This window comes from Schistocerca serialis, chromosome 6 (genome assembly GCF_023864345.2).
Source record: "Schistocerca serialis cubense isolate TAMUIC-IGC-003099 chromosome 6, iqSchSeri2.2, whole genome shotgun sequence".
NCBI classification, from domain to species: domain Eukaryota; kingdom Metazoa; phylum Arthropoda; class Insecta; order Orthoptera; family Acrididae; genus Schistocerca; species Schistocerca serialis.
In genome coordinates this window covers 530,677,327-530,690,476 of record NC_064643.1, presented here as the reverse complement: position 1 = coordinate 530,690,476, position 13,150 = coordinate 530,677,327, and positions in this window count along the sequence as shown.

Here is a 13,150-nt window from a genome sequence, read left to right as displayed (position 1 = left end):
CTCCCAATTTTCCTCGGAACGGAATAGATCAAAACGAAGACGACAACAGGCACGAAAAAGAACAACGAGAACTGCAACTTGGAATAAACAAGGAATTTCTACAAAGAAACCTGAAATCTTTAAAGAAATAAAGCGCCTTGACGTCGACACAGTGGGCCTAACAGAACCCAAAGTGAAAGAGCATGGTACAAAGAGATATACATTTATAGTGGCGTACCAAAGGAACAACAAGCCCAAAGTGGAGTTGCCATTGCCATAAAGAAACAACTCAAGAAAAACCTAACCAGCTGGGAATATGTCAGAGATAGAATTCTGCGAGTAAAGATGAAAATAAAGGGCCATTCCGTGGTGATTATTGTGGTCTATTCACCAAACGACGACGCTGATGTAGCGAAGAAAGATTTATTCAGATATAGGGAATCACAAAGAAGTATTTTACTAGGATGCCTAAATGCCAGAACAGGATGGAAAGCTAATGACAACATAGTGGGACAATATGGTGAAGAAACCATGGTGAAAGACTGATAGAATTCTGCATGCAAAATGACTTAATAATTATGAATGGATGGTTCGAGCATAAGGACATTCACAAATACACATGGACGAAACCAAGCATTAAACTCAAGTCCATTATAGACTGTGTCATAATAAAGCAAACAACAGCGCTGGCACTGCAAGACGTGAGGGCTATGAAAGCTGCAGAGTGTGGATCAGACCATTATTTGCTAATGTCTAAGATATTATTCAAGTTTATCAAAGACACGGAAATTCAAGTGAAAACCGAGCCAGAGAAAGCCAATAATATCCAATATAATTTGCAAAGCCTTGATCATAGTTCTACCTGTTTCTTGTACCAGCAAAGGCTAGCAGAAAAACTTGCTGCCGCTGAAGAAACCTCTGCAGATAAGATGTATGAGATGGTTAAAGAAGGCATCCATAACGCAGCTTATGAAGTACTGGGAAAAAAAGAAATCCAAAAGAGTAATAGAATATGTGATGAGTGGTGGAAGCACTTGGTACAAGAGAAGATACACAGAATACAATAATTAAGGCACAAAACAAAGCCTGGCAGAAAACCGGTGAAGAGATAGAAAAAAGCATGGGGAATACACAAGCAAGTAAAGCCTGCAAGGTATTAGAAACAATGAGAACACAGAATAAAGATAAAGCAGATATAAACCTCATTAGCATGCAGGAGTGGTTACAACACTACCAAGGACTACTAACTGAGAACAGAGCGGCATTCACTGAGAACCCACCAGACATTGAAATCAGTAGTGATAAAATACTACCGATAACCCCGAAGGAAGTCCAAAACGCAATTAATACCACGAAAAACATAAAGTCGCCGGGTCCAAGATTAATTTATATTGAACTGGTTAAAGCGGCACCGGCAAAACTTTGACATATTGGCAGTGATTTTTGACAAATGCCTTAGAGGTGACGAAGCCCCGTAGGAGAGTAAAAATGCAACAGTTACATCAGTATTTAAGAAGGGTAACAGGAGAATCTGTGCAAACTGTCGTGGTATTAGTGTGATGCCATCCACGGCGAGAGTCTTATGACCGTATCCTAAAAAAAGAGGATAGACGAAGAAATAACTGAATCTGAAGAACAAAACGGATTCAGATCTGGTCGCTCCTGTACTGATGGAGTATTTACCCTCAAAAACCTAGTGGAGAAAAGGACAGCAAGGGGCCTTACGACCCACCTTGTCCTTGTAAACCTACAAAAAGCTAATGACACATTTCCACAGGACAAGCTATGCACAAGTTTAATTGATAATGGCGTGTCACCGAGGTATGTGAAAGCTGTCAGACTCCACTACCAAGGTTTTACAGCAATGGTTAAAGTGAGAAATCAACTATCTCAAGAGTTTGAGGAGACAAAGGGACTACGCCAGGGATGCACACTGGCCCCTACACTCTTTAAGATTTACCTAGAGGAGGCACTAAAATCCTGGAAAAGGAAATGTGGAGGAGTGAGTATTTCCATAGACGATGAGATCTTGTTCACTTTATTTTTTGCTGACGACCAAGTGTTAGTAGCTGGAGATGAGGAAGATGCAAATTACATACTCCACAAATAAAAAGAAGAATATGAGAAATGGGATCTTGTCATAAACGTATCTAAAAAAAGAATATCTGAAAGTGGGAGAAAATGCTGTTAACGACTTACAACTCGGTGCTGATACTGTTAAAGGGTGTCATAATTTTAAGTACCTGGTAGTGACACTGTTGTCCAATGGTAGAAGTATGGATAATATAAATAATAAAATTGGCCACGGCAAGCGAGCCATGAAACAACTAAATGGTATTCACTGAAACAAAAACATAACGCGCAGAACAAAACGTACCATCTACCACACAATTATTGAAAGTATCACAACATATGGTGCAGAGTTGTGGGAACTAACTCAGAGGCAGAAAGAACGCCTGCTGGCTGTTGAGATTTCTGGAGACGGAGTTGTTGATTTCCAGGCTTGATCATATTAAGGATCAGAAAGGTTATGAATGCCGAAAGCACAATCCTGGACTACATAGAAAGGAAGCACCTACTTTGTTATGGTCACTTACAGAGTATGCCAAAACGTGTATGGCAATGGACTACACATCAAAGAAGAAAGCACGGTAGACCTGCGAGGTGCTGGAAAGACGGCGTCAACTAAGCAATGGCGGCGAGAGGTCTTAATGAAGGAGACCGGAATGACCGTGAACGATGGAGACTGGGATGCGAGATGCGGGGCAGCCGTAGAAATCTCGCTCACATCACAAACAAATATTTCGTCAGGATGTACACTATGTAAAATTAACTTGTAGCCATCTCACTACTTTTCTAATATGTCTAACCACTGCTATATCCATTATGATAGGTAAGCAGGCCATTGTAGGTCACTGTGTAGGATTATCCATTACCAATAATTTTGTCTTGTCTTTTTGGTTAAATCTTTATGTCTTGTCTATTTAGCATGTATGCTAGTACTGATATACTCACAGACAGACTAATGCCACGTTTTTTGAGAATTATTATACTTACAGTCAGACTGTTGCCACACTTCACATTATATTGTATAGAACTGACATATCATAATTTACAGCACTATGGCTTAGTCCAGTTCATGGTTTTATTAAGATATTGTATCTTTACTGTTCACTGTTCCCACATTTACTAGAAGTTGTCATGTTGCAACACTCAGTATAGGCTGATTTAGAACTTACATAGACATTTTGCTACATTTATTAGGGTATGTTACACTACCTTACCTGTCTTACTGTTTCCCATCTTCCATCATCCAGTTTCCTCCCTCTGCTCATGGCATTGGAGCTACTGGATATCAGCATTCACACTTCAATGTGGCTATGCACAATATGGATCGATGAAGGACCTTCCATTTCAACTGTATTGACGATGATGATCATCACTATACTGATGTACTGAGAGCAACCAACTTTGTGTGTTGGTAAATATGGTGCCAGGTACCAGCTGTACTGGAATGAGACTATGATGACTTCTTTAGCTGGTATGCATCTTCTAGCAACATGAATTTAGAACATATTGTATATGACATGACCAGACTTTAAATTTACTACTTATGCACCAGAGCACCAGTTTGCTCAAGAGCTCAATGATTTGTACTGTCTTCAGGATTATATTATAATTATTTGTAAATAGTTCCAGTTCGCCTGTATCATACACTGACCGTGGTGAAACAGTGTTCGCGCAATTATTTTCCATAACTGCCCGATTCTGGTTAATACACTCCTGGAAATGGAAAAAAGAACACATTGACACCGGTGTGTCAGACCCACCATACTTGCTCCGGACACTGCGAGAGGGCTGTACAAGCAATGATCACACGCACGGCACAGCGGACACACCAGGAACCGCGGTGTTGGCCGTCGAATGGCGCTAGCTGCGCAGCATTTGTGCACCGCCGCCGTCAGTGTCAGCCAGTTTGCCGTTGCATACGGAGCTCCATCGCAGTCTTTAACACTGGTAGCATGCCGCGACAGCGTGGACGTGAACCGTATGTGCAGTTGACGGACTTTGAGCGAGGGCGTATAGTGGGCATGCGGGAGGCCGGGTGGACGTACCGCCGAATTGCTCAACACGTGGGGCGTGAGGTCTCCACAGTACATCGATGTTGTCGCCAGTGGTCGGCGGAAGGTGCACATGCCCGTCGACCTGGGACCGGACCGCAGCGACGCACGGATGCACGCCAAGACCGTAGGATCCTACGCAGTGCCGTAGGGGGCCGCACCGCCACTTCCCAGCAAATTAGGGACACTGTTGCTCCTGCGGTATCGGCGAGGACCATTCGCAACCGTCTCCATGAAGCTGGGCTACGGTCCCGCACACCGTTAGGCCGTCTTCCGCTCACGCCCCAACATCGTGCAGCCCGCCTCCAGTGGTGTCGCGACAGGCGTGAATGGAGGGACGAATGGAGACGTGTCGTCTTCAGCGATGAGAGTCGCTTCTGCCTTGGTGCCAATGATGGTCGTATGCGTGTTTGGCGCCGTGCAGGTGAGCGCCACAATCAGGACTGCATACGACCGAGGCACACAGGGCCAATACCCGGCATCATGGTGTGGGGAGCGATCTCCTACACTGGCCGTACACCACTGGTGATCGTCGAGGGGACACTGAATAGTGCACGGTACATCCAAACCGTCATCGAACCCATCGTTCTACCATTCCTAGACCGGCAAGGGAACTTGCTGTTCCAACAGGACAATGCACGTCCGCATGTATCCCGTGCCACCCAACGTGCTCTAGAAGGTGTAAGTCAACTACCCTGGCCAGCAAGATCTCCGGATCTGTCCCCCATTGAGCATGTTTGGGACTGGATGAAGCGTCGTCTCACGCGGTCTGCACGTTCAGCACGAACGCTGGTCCAACTGAGGCGCCAGGTGGAAATGGCATGGCAAGCCGTTCCACAGGACTACATCCAGCATCTCTACGATCGTCTCCATGGGAGAATAGCAGCCTGCATTGCTGTGAAAGGTGGATATACGCTGTACTAGTGCCGACATTGTGCATGCTCTGTTGCCTGTGTCTATGTGCCTGTGGTTCTGTCAGTGTGATCATGTGATGTATCTGACCCCAGGAATGTGTCAATAATGTTTCCCCTTCCTGGGACAATGAATTCACGGTGTTCTTATTTCAATTTCCAGGAGTGTAGTTACAGACGAATCGTTTAAACCATTCTTCCCCCTTATTAGCATAGAGCGAATTTTACCTTCGATCGTTTTCATGTCATTGCCAATTTTATTAAGTATTTTTGTTTCACGTTCACTAATTATTTCCTATACGGACTCCACATAAGTCCTGTGTTCCTGGGTACACTTTTCTGCGAGCGCGATGTCACTATCGAATATTCCAGTTTCGTCTCTTTCGTTTAATTTCTTTACATCCTTATTAAGCCCTTCACATTCGAGTATTAGAAATGTTTGACCCAGCTTTAAAAGACCAACATCTTGCGTGCGTTTGCATACGTCCTCTGGAAATTCTCCACAATTCGATACAAACTAGGCTTCGTTTGTTTGTACAATCGTGACCAATTCTGTCAGATTTTTGTGTTCATTTTACAAGACTTCCTGCGCCTCTACTACCCTTTGTACTTAGTCCGCGCCTTTTTTCTGTTCCTTTCTAACGTCTGATAACTTTTGGCTTAGCTGCGTTTTCATACTAGACTACTTTATGCCAAGTTCGTTAGTGGTCTCTATTAGATCTGCATTCCAACTATTACGCTGTCTCAAGACCACCAACTAACTGTTGACTTTTTGTTCTACCAAGCTGTCTTGCACGTTCATCTGTCTCATAAGTGCAGCATTTAGGTTTGCATGCATTTACGAGCACGAGTAACTCTGGCCTGGTCTTTGATATTTGAAGTAGGAGCCTTATTCACTTGCACAGAGCGCACACTTGCAATGTCCATGACAATAACAGAATTCTCTGACAGGTATGGAAGTACCTGTTGTACAAACCACTGCTTGAAGACAGCGTAAGTCATTTCAGAGTAGTAGTCATCCGAATGCTTCGACGTTGATGCTGTAAATATTAATTTACTTTCTGGTATTAAGCATGTGTCTGTAGAACCAGGGTGAAGCACAATAAGGCGTCTCCCTTTGCACACAGGAACCTTCAGGCGTCCAACATCCTCACTTGTCTTCCAGCACACAGGTCTTGAGTGGTTCGCATCATGTACGTTTCACCGAGATAATAAATACGTGATTTTCCGGCTAATTTTATTTCGTGCATTGATCTCAAGAACACAGTTCTTGGTGTTACAATGTCACTTCTATTCATGAGCAGTTTTCTTCCGTCATTGGTCTTTCTGTATTTTAAAGCCTATTCCCTTTAATATTCTGAGCATGGTAGATTTGCTGCCGTTGAAACTGTCGGCTCCTTTCGTGTATGAACATAGCTTATCTGCCGAAGAATATTCATTTTTACTACACATTTCAAATACTTTCCGCTGTAATACATTCTTGCTGAATCATCGATCTCACGAATTCTTTCGATTTCGGCGCTTACCGGGAGACTTAAAAATTAATGATTCGTTCTCTTCAGCAGAAGCGTTCGCTCCACTCGCGATCCGTTGAACAGATCTCAGTCCGATGCCTTACACTCAGCTGTTCGTTCTTGGTACTTGGCAACACCGGGAGATTTTTGTGATCAGGAGTGGATTCCAGTTCCATGTGCCACTTCCCACTCCTTTCTAAAGAACTGATACATGTGAAACACTATTTTTTTCACCTGCTTGTGTAATAAATCTACATCTACATCTACATGATTACTCTGCAATTCACATTTAAGTGCTTGGCAGAGGGTTCATCGAACCACAATCATACTATCTCCCTACCATTACACTCCCGAACAGCACGCGGGAGAAACGAACACCTAAACCTTTCTGTTCGAGCTCTGATTTCTCTTATTTTATTTTGATGATCATTCCTACCTATGTAGGTTGGGCTCAACAAAATATTTTCGCATTCGGAAGAGAAAGTTGCTGACTGAAATTTCGTAAATACACTCCTGGAAATTGAAATAAGAACACCGTGAATTCATTGTCCCAGGAAGGGGAAACTTTATTGACACATTCCTGGGGTCAGATACATCACATGATCACACTGACAGAACCACAGGCACATAGACACAGGCAACAGAGCATGCACAATGTCGACACTAGTGCAGTGTATATCCACCTTTCGCAGCAATGCAGGCTGCTATTCTCCCATGGAGACGATCGTAGAGATGCTGGATGTAGTCCTGTGGAACGGCTTGCCATGCCATTTCCACCTGGCGCCTCAGTTGGACCAGCGTTCGTGCTGGACGTGCAGACCGCGTGAGACGACGCTTCATCCAGTCCCAAACATGCTCAATGGGGGACAGATCCGGAGATCTTGCTGGCCAGGGTAGTTGACTTACACCTTCTAGAGCACGTTGGGTGGCACGGGATACATGCGGACGTGCATTGTCCTGTTGGAACAGCAAGTTCCCTTGCCGGTCTAGGAATGGTAGAACGATGGGTTCGATGACGGTTTGGATGTACCGTGCACTATTCAGTGTCCCCTCGACGATCACCAGTGGTGTACGGCCAGTGTAGGAGATCGCTCCCCACACCATGATGCCGGGTATTGGCCCTGTGTGCCTCGGTCGTATGCAGTCCTGATTGTGGCGCTCACCTGCACGGCGCCAAACACGCATACGACCATCATTGGCACCAAGGCAGAAGCGACTCTCATCGCTGAAGACGACACGTCTCCATTCGTCCCTCCATTCACGCCTGTCGCGACACCACTGGAGGCGGGCTGCACGATGTTGGGGCGTGAGCGGAAGACGGCCTAACGGTGTGCGGGACCGTAGCCCAGCTTCATGGAGACGGTTGCGAATGGTCCTCGCCGATACCCCAGGAGCAACAGTGTCCCTAATTTGCTGGGAAGTGGCGGTGCGGTCCCCTACGGCACTGCGCAGGATCCTACGGTCTTGGCGTGCATCCGTGCGTCGCTGCGGTCCGGTCCCAGGTCGACGGGCACGTGCACCTTCCGCCGACCACTGGCGACAACATCGATGTACTGTGGAGACCTCACGCCCCACGTGTTGAGCAATTCGGCGGTACGTCCACCCACCTCCCGCATGCCCACTATACGCCCTCGCTCAAAGTCCGTCAACTGCACATACGGTTCACGTCCACGCTGTCGCGGCATGCTACCAGTGTTAAAGACTGCGATGGAGCTCCGTATGCCACGGCAAACTGGCTGACACTGACGGCGGCGGTGCACAAATGCTGCGCAGCTAGCGCCATTCGATGGCCAACACCGCGGTTCCTGGTGTGTCCGCTGTGCTGTGCGTGTGATCATTGCTTGTACATCCCTCTCGCAGTGTCCGGAGCAAGTATGGTGGGTCTGACACACCGGTGTCAATGTGTTCTTTTTTCCATTTCCAGGAGTGTAGATCTCGCCGCGACGAAAAACGTCTTTGCTTTAACGACTTCCATCCCAACTCGCGTATCATATCCGCCACACTCTCTCGCCTATTACGTGATAATACAAAACGAGCTGCCCTTTTTTTGCACCCTTTCGATGTCCTCCGTCAATCCCACCTGGTAAGGATCCCACACCGCGCAGCAATGTTCTAACAGAGGACGAACGAGTGTAGTGTAATCTGTCTCTTTAGTGGACTTGCATCTTCTAAGTGTCCTGCCAATAAAACACAACCTTTGGCTCGCCTTCCCCACAATATTATCTATGTGGTCTTTCCAACTGAAGTTGTTCGTAATTTTTACACCCAGGTACTTAGTTGAATTGACAGCCTTGAGAATTGTACTATTTATCGAGTAATCGAATTCCAACGGGTTTCTTTTGGAACTCATGTGGATCACCTCACACTTCTCGTTATTTAGCGTCAACTGCCACCTGCCACACCATACAGCAATCTTTTCTAAATCGCTTTGCAACTGATACTGGTCTTCGGATGACCTTACTAGACGGTAAATTACTGCATCATCTGCGAACAACCTAAGAGAAGTGCTCAGATTGTCTCCCAGGTCTTTTATGTAGATCAGGAACAGCAGAGGTCCCAGGACGCTTCCCTGGGGAACACCTGATATCACTTCAGTTTTACTCGATGATTTGCCGTCTATTACTACGAACTGCGACCTTCCTGACAGGAAATCACGAATCCAATCGCACAACTGAGACGATACCCCATAGGCCCGCAGCTTGATTAGAAGTCGCTTGTGAGGAACGGTGTCAAAAGCTTTCCGGAAATCTAGAAATACGGAATCAACTTGAGATCCCCTGTCGATAGCGGCCATTACTTCGTGCGAATAAAGAGCTAGCTGCGTTGCACAAGAACGATGTTTTCTGAAACCATGCTGATTACGTATCAATAGATCGTTCCCTTCGAGGTGATTCATAATGTCTGAATACAGTATATGCTCCAAAACCCTACTGCAAACCGACGTCAATGATATAGGTCTGTAGTTCGATGGATTACTCCTACTACCCTACTACTGTAATACTGGGTGAGATTTGCTTTTGCCACTCTTACTGGTCAGATTTCCTCGAAATAACTTTCGAAAGAATATCACACAGAATGCTTAAACTAGTCGTAAACTCGCTCCGCACAGTACGAAATCAAATCGGACGCAGTCAAAGGCCGACTGACTGTTATTAGTTTGTACGTCACGTGACGTATCCGCGCTTCTGCGCATCCTTACCTCACCCATCAAGTTACATGGCGTGCACTCTAGCGTCGTGCTAGATTTGTAAATTTCTCACTGGCGCCGTGCTATGCTTGCAAGAACATACTGCACTGTCGTTCGTGCGCTGGGTGTGATCAGAGAGTAGTCTGAAGATAACCTGAGTGTGGCGGCCTCAAGGACGTGCTCTCCGATTACACTTGCAGGCAGTTAGGTGATGCGAATTCCTTATCTTCTGTGGCGACATCTGGCGAGCCCTCTCTAGCAACGATTCGTGGCCACTGATTTAAATGTTCCTTCTGCGAAGATATGAGCAGCGCGCGACGTGCCGATTGTGGCCGATGCAGACATCGTCGATATAGCCTGCACAGAATGCCATAGCTGGTAGATGCACAGACGACAAGGCATGTGTGGGAAAAGTGGTAGTGGTGGGGGTTACGGGCAGGTGTTGTAGGGGAAATGCCGAGCACTGGAGGGGAAGTGCCGTTCTAAACTGAAGCGTATACTCACATCTTTTGTAAATATTAAGTGGGGCACTTCCACATCCACACTTGCTTAGTGACCATTCAAAAAGATCTACTTTCACCTCTGCTTTCGTTAGTGTCTACAAAGAATTCCGCCGAAAATGCAGCGATTTATTTGCGTCTGGCTTGTTAACCATTTGTAACATTCAGAGAAACGTCATGAGTGGCGAAATTTGAGTAACACCTACACATTTCTGTGGTTGCCATATTAAAATTTGCTTCTTTTGCCAAACACATAGGAGTTTAAGCACTCTCAAGTAACTAACATGTTGTGCAGATATAATTGCGAGAGAATTCTGAAACAGTCGTTTATTAAGTGAGGAAATGAGGAAAAGTAAGGTCAGTAACTTTTGAAAAATCACATCCTCGACGCAAAAAAAGTGTAATATCTTCACTTATGTTCCAAAACCCTTAGTATTTCTCATTTCACCGTCTATCAATGGCCCTTAAAAATTATTCTTTCATTGAAAAGTCTGTAGTTAGTGGAATAACACGTTTTGCATAATAACCATGCAGCAAAATACTCTGCTCTTTGTGTGCTATCATCTGCCAAAATCTTATTTCGATATCTCAAACCGTTTATGAAATGTGAGGAATGTTGTGGATATTTAACTCTGGCTTTATCGCAGGCAGAGTGCATTCGCAAAAGAGTGTGCTACATCAGATCAGCTTTCTCGAGATTGGTGACGGATAGAAACCTCTATCCAAGTCTAAAGAAAAATTCAGTATAGTAGCTAAATTTCATGCACAACAATGCACACCAAACGCAAAATCATAGCGACCCGTATTTTTCACTGCGCACTTTCCCGAATTTAGAGCAGTGTCTTACTTCCATGTAAATATCACAATAACTACGAGGTGAGCCAATAAAGTAATGAGACTGATTTTCTTTGCACGATGTGTCAACTCTGCAGGCTTGGATAGGCACAATATATTTGACCTTGGTCTATAAGCTGCTTCTAGTCCAAGTGGCACATCGATGCAACTGCTCAGTTGTGAGTTGTCCTGTAATAAGTTAACACGTGTTTGTGTCTCTCGTCACGGAAATGGAACTGAATAATATTGCTCAATGGTATGCCAGTTCTTTTTGCTTTAAATTGGGTGAAAACGCGACGACAACTTACGGTAAGCTTCAGAAGGCTTGTAGAGAGGAGGCTATGTCAAGAGCTCAAGTTTTTCGTTGGCATAAAATGTTTTGTGAAGGCAGAACAAATGTTGAAGATGAAGACTGCAGTGGACGACCATCAACCTCACGGACGGATGTCAACTTGGCCAGGGTGCATGAACTGATACGATCTGATCGAAGATTATCCGTGAAAATGATTGCAGAAGAACTGCACATCAATCGAGAATCTGCACGGTTCATTTAATAATAACTGAAGATCTTGGTATGAGAAAGATTTGTGCAAAAATGGTTCCCAAAAATCTCACATTACAACAGCGAGCAACTCAGAAAAATGTGGCAGTCGATCTGGATCTGTTAACAGCAAACGGAAATCAATCCAGAATTGTTGAGCCATCTTATGACTGGTGAAGAAAGTTGGTTTTATCAGTAAGATCCAGGGACAAAACGCCAAAGTTCGCAATGGTGCTCAAAGGGATCACTCAGACCAAAAAAAGTTTACATGTCAAAGTCAAAAATGAAATGCATGCTTGTGTGCTTCTTTGATTCCAAGGGAATTGTTCATAAAGAATTGGTGCCTCCTGAACAAACAGTTAACCAATATTACTACAAAGAAATTTTAGGAAGACTTCTTAAAAGAGATCTTCGTGTCCATGCCAACATTGCTGATAATTGGATTCTGGATCACGATAATGTGCCATCCCGTACTGCTGTGTCAGTACAGCAATTTTTAACCTCAAAACATATTTCAGTACTACCACAGCCACCTTATTCACCAGATATCACTCCGTGCCACTTTTTTCTATTTCTAAGAATCAAAACGGCGGTCAAGGCACGCCATTGTGATACAACAAAACGCTGAGCTGAGGGTCTTGGAGGATATCACAGAAGATGAGTTCCAGAAATGTTACCATCAATGGCAGAAGCGCTGGAAAAAGTGTGTGTAATCAGAAGGGTAATACTTTGAAGGAGACAACACTAAACTTGACTAAACGGTTTTTTTGCCAAATAGTTTCTGTAAAATCGTTTGAGAAAGACTGCAGAGCGTGCGCCTCGATTTTGCCATCGTTGACTAACCGAAAGGTGGAAAAACTGGTCACTGCGCATCAGCCACCGTATCCCATGTGACCTATACTAAGGGTGCCTAAACGATAGTTTGTAGGGATGGGAGAGGGGGGCCAGACCTGGAGGCATGGAAAGTTTTTAATGTACTGGAAGATAAATGGTGACTTCTAAGAAGCCATAATAAAGTTCCAGTTTCGACCATGTTAAAAACCTGCATTATTCCGAATTTTAAATCATTTTGTTGAAAGAAAAACACCTAATAACATTATTTTTTTTCCTTTCGTAGGGTGCTGGGGGATGGGGGTTGGGGAGTGGGGGGGGGGGGGGGGTGTAGACACCTTTGCCCCTGAGTATGAGAGCCGTTGGTTCATACCGCACCTTTTCCTTACAGAGCTTACTTTTCTTCAATTATCTCATCTTTTAAATACTTCGTAACCTATCCTCGTGTTACTGCCATCTTTGCTCCTTGCTAGGTTTCCACATTTAGCATTTTTTTCTCAAATTCTCTTTTGATTCTTCATAATTATTTAGTTTTCAGTATTCTTCATTTCATAAACTTGTCTATATTTTGACAGGGAAATCCTTAGAGAGGGCAGCTATTCTATCTACATAGGTCAATACTGCCCGTGAAACAGTAATAATTTTTAATTTAAAATTGATTCTATTAAAGTGAGTAATAAACAGCCCTCCATAAACTAGTGAGAATCATTCCAATACTTTTGTTTTCATAAA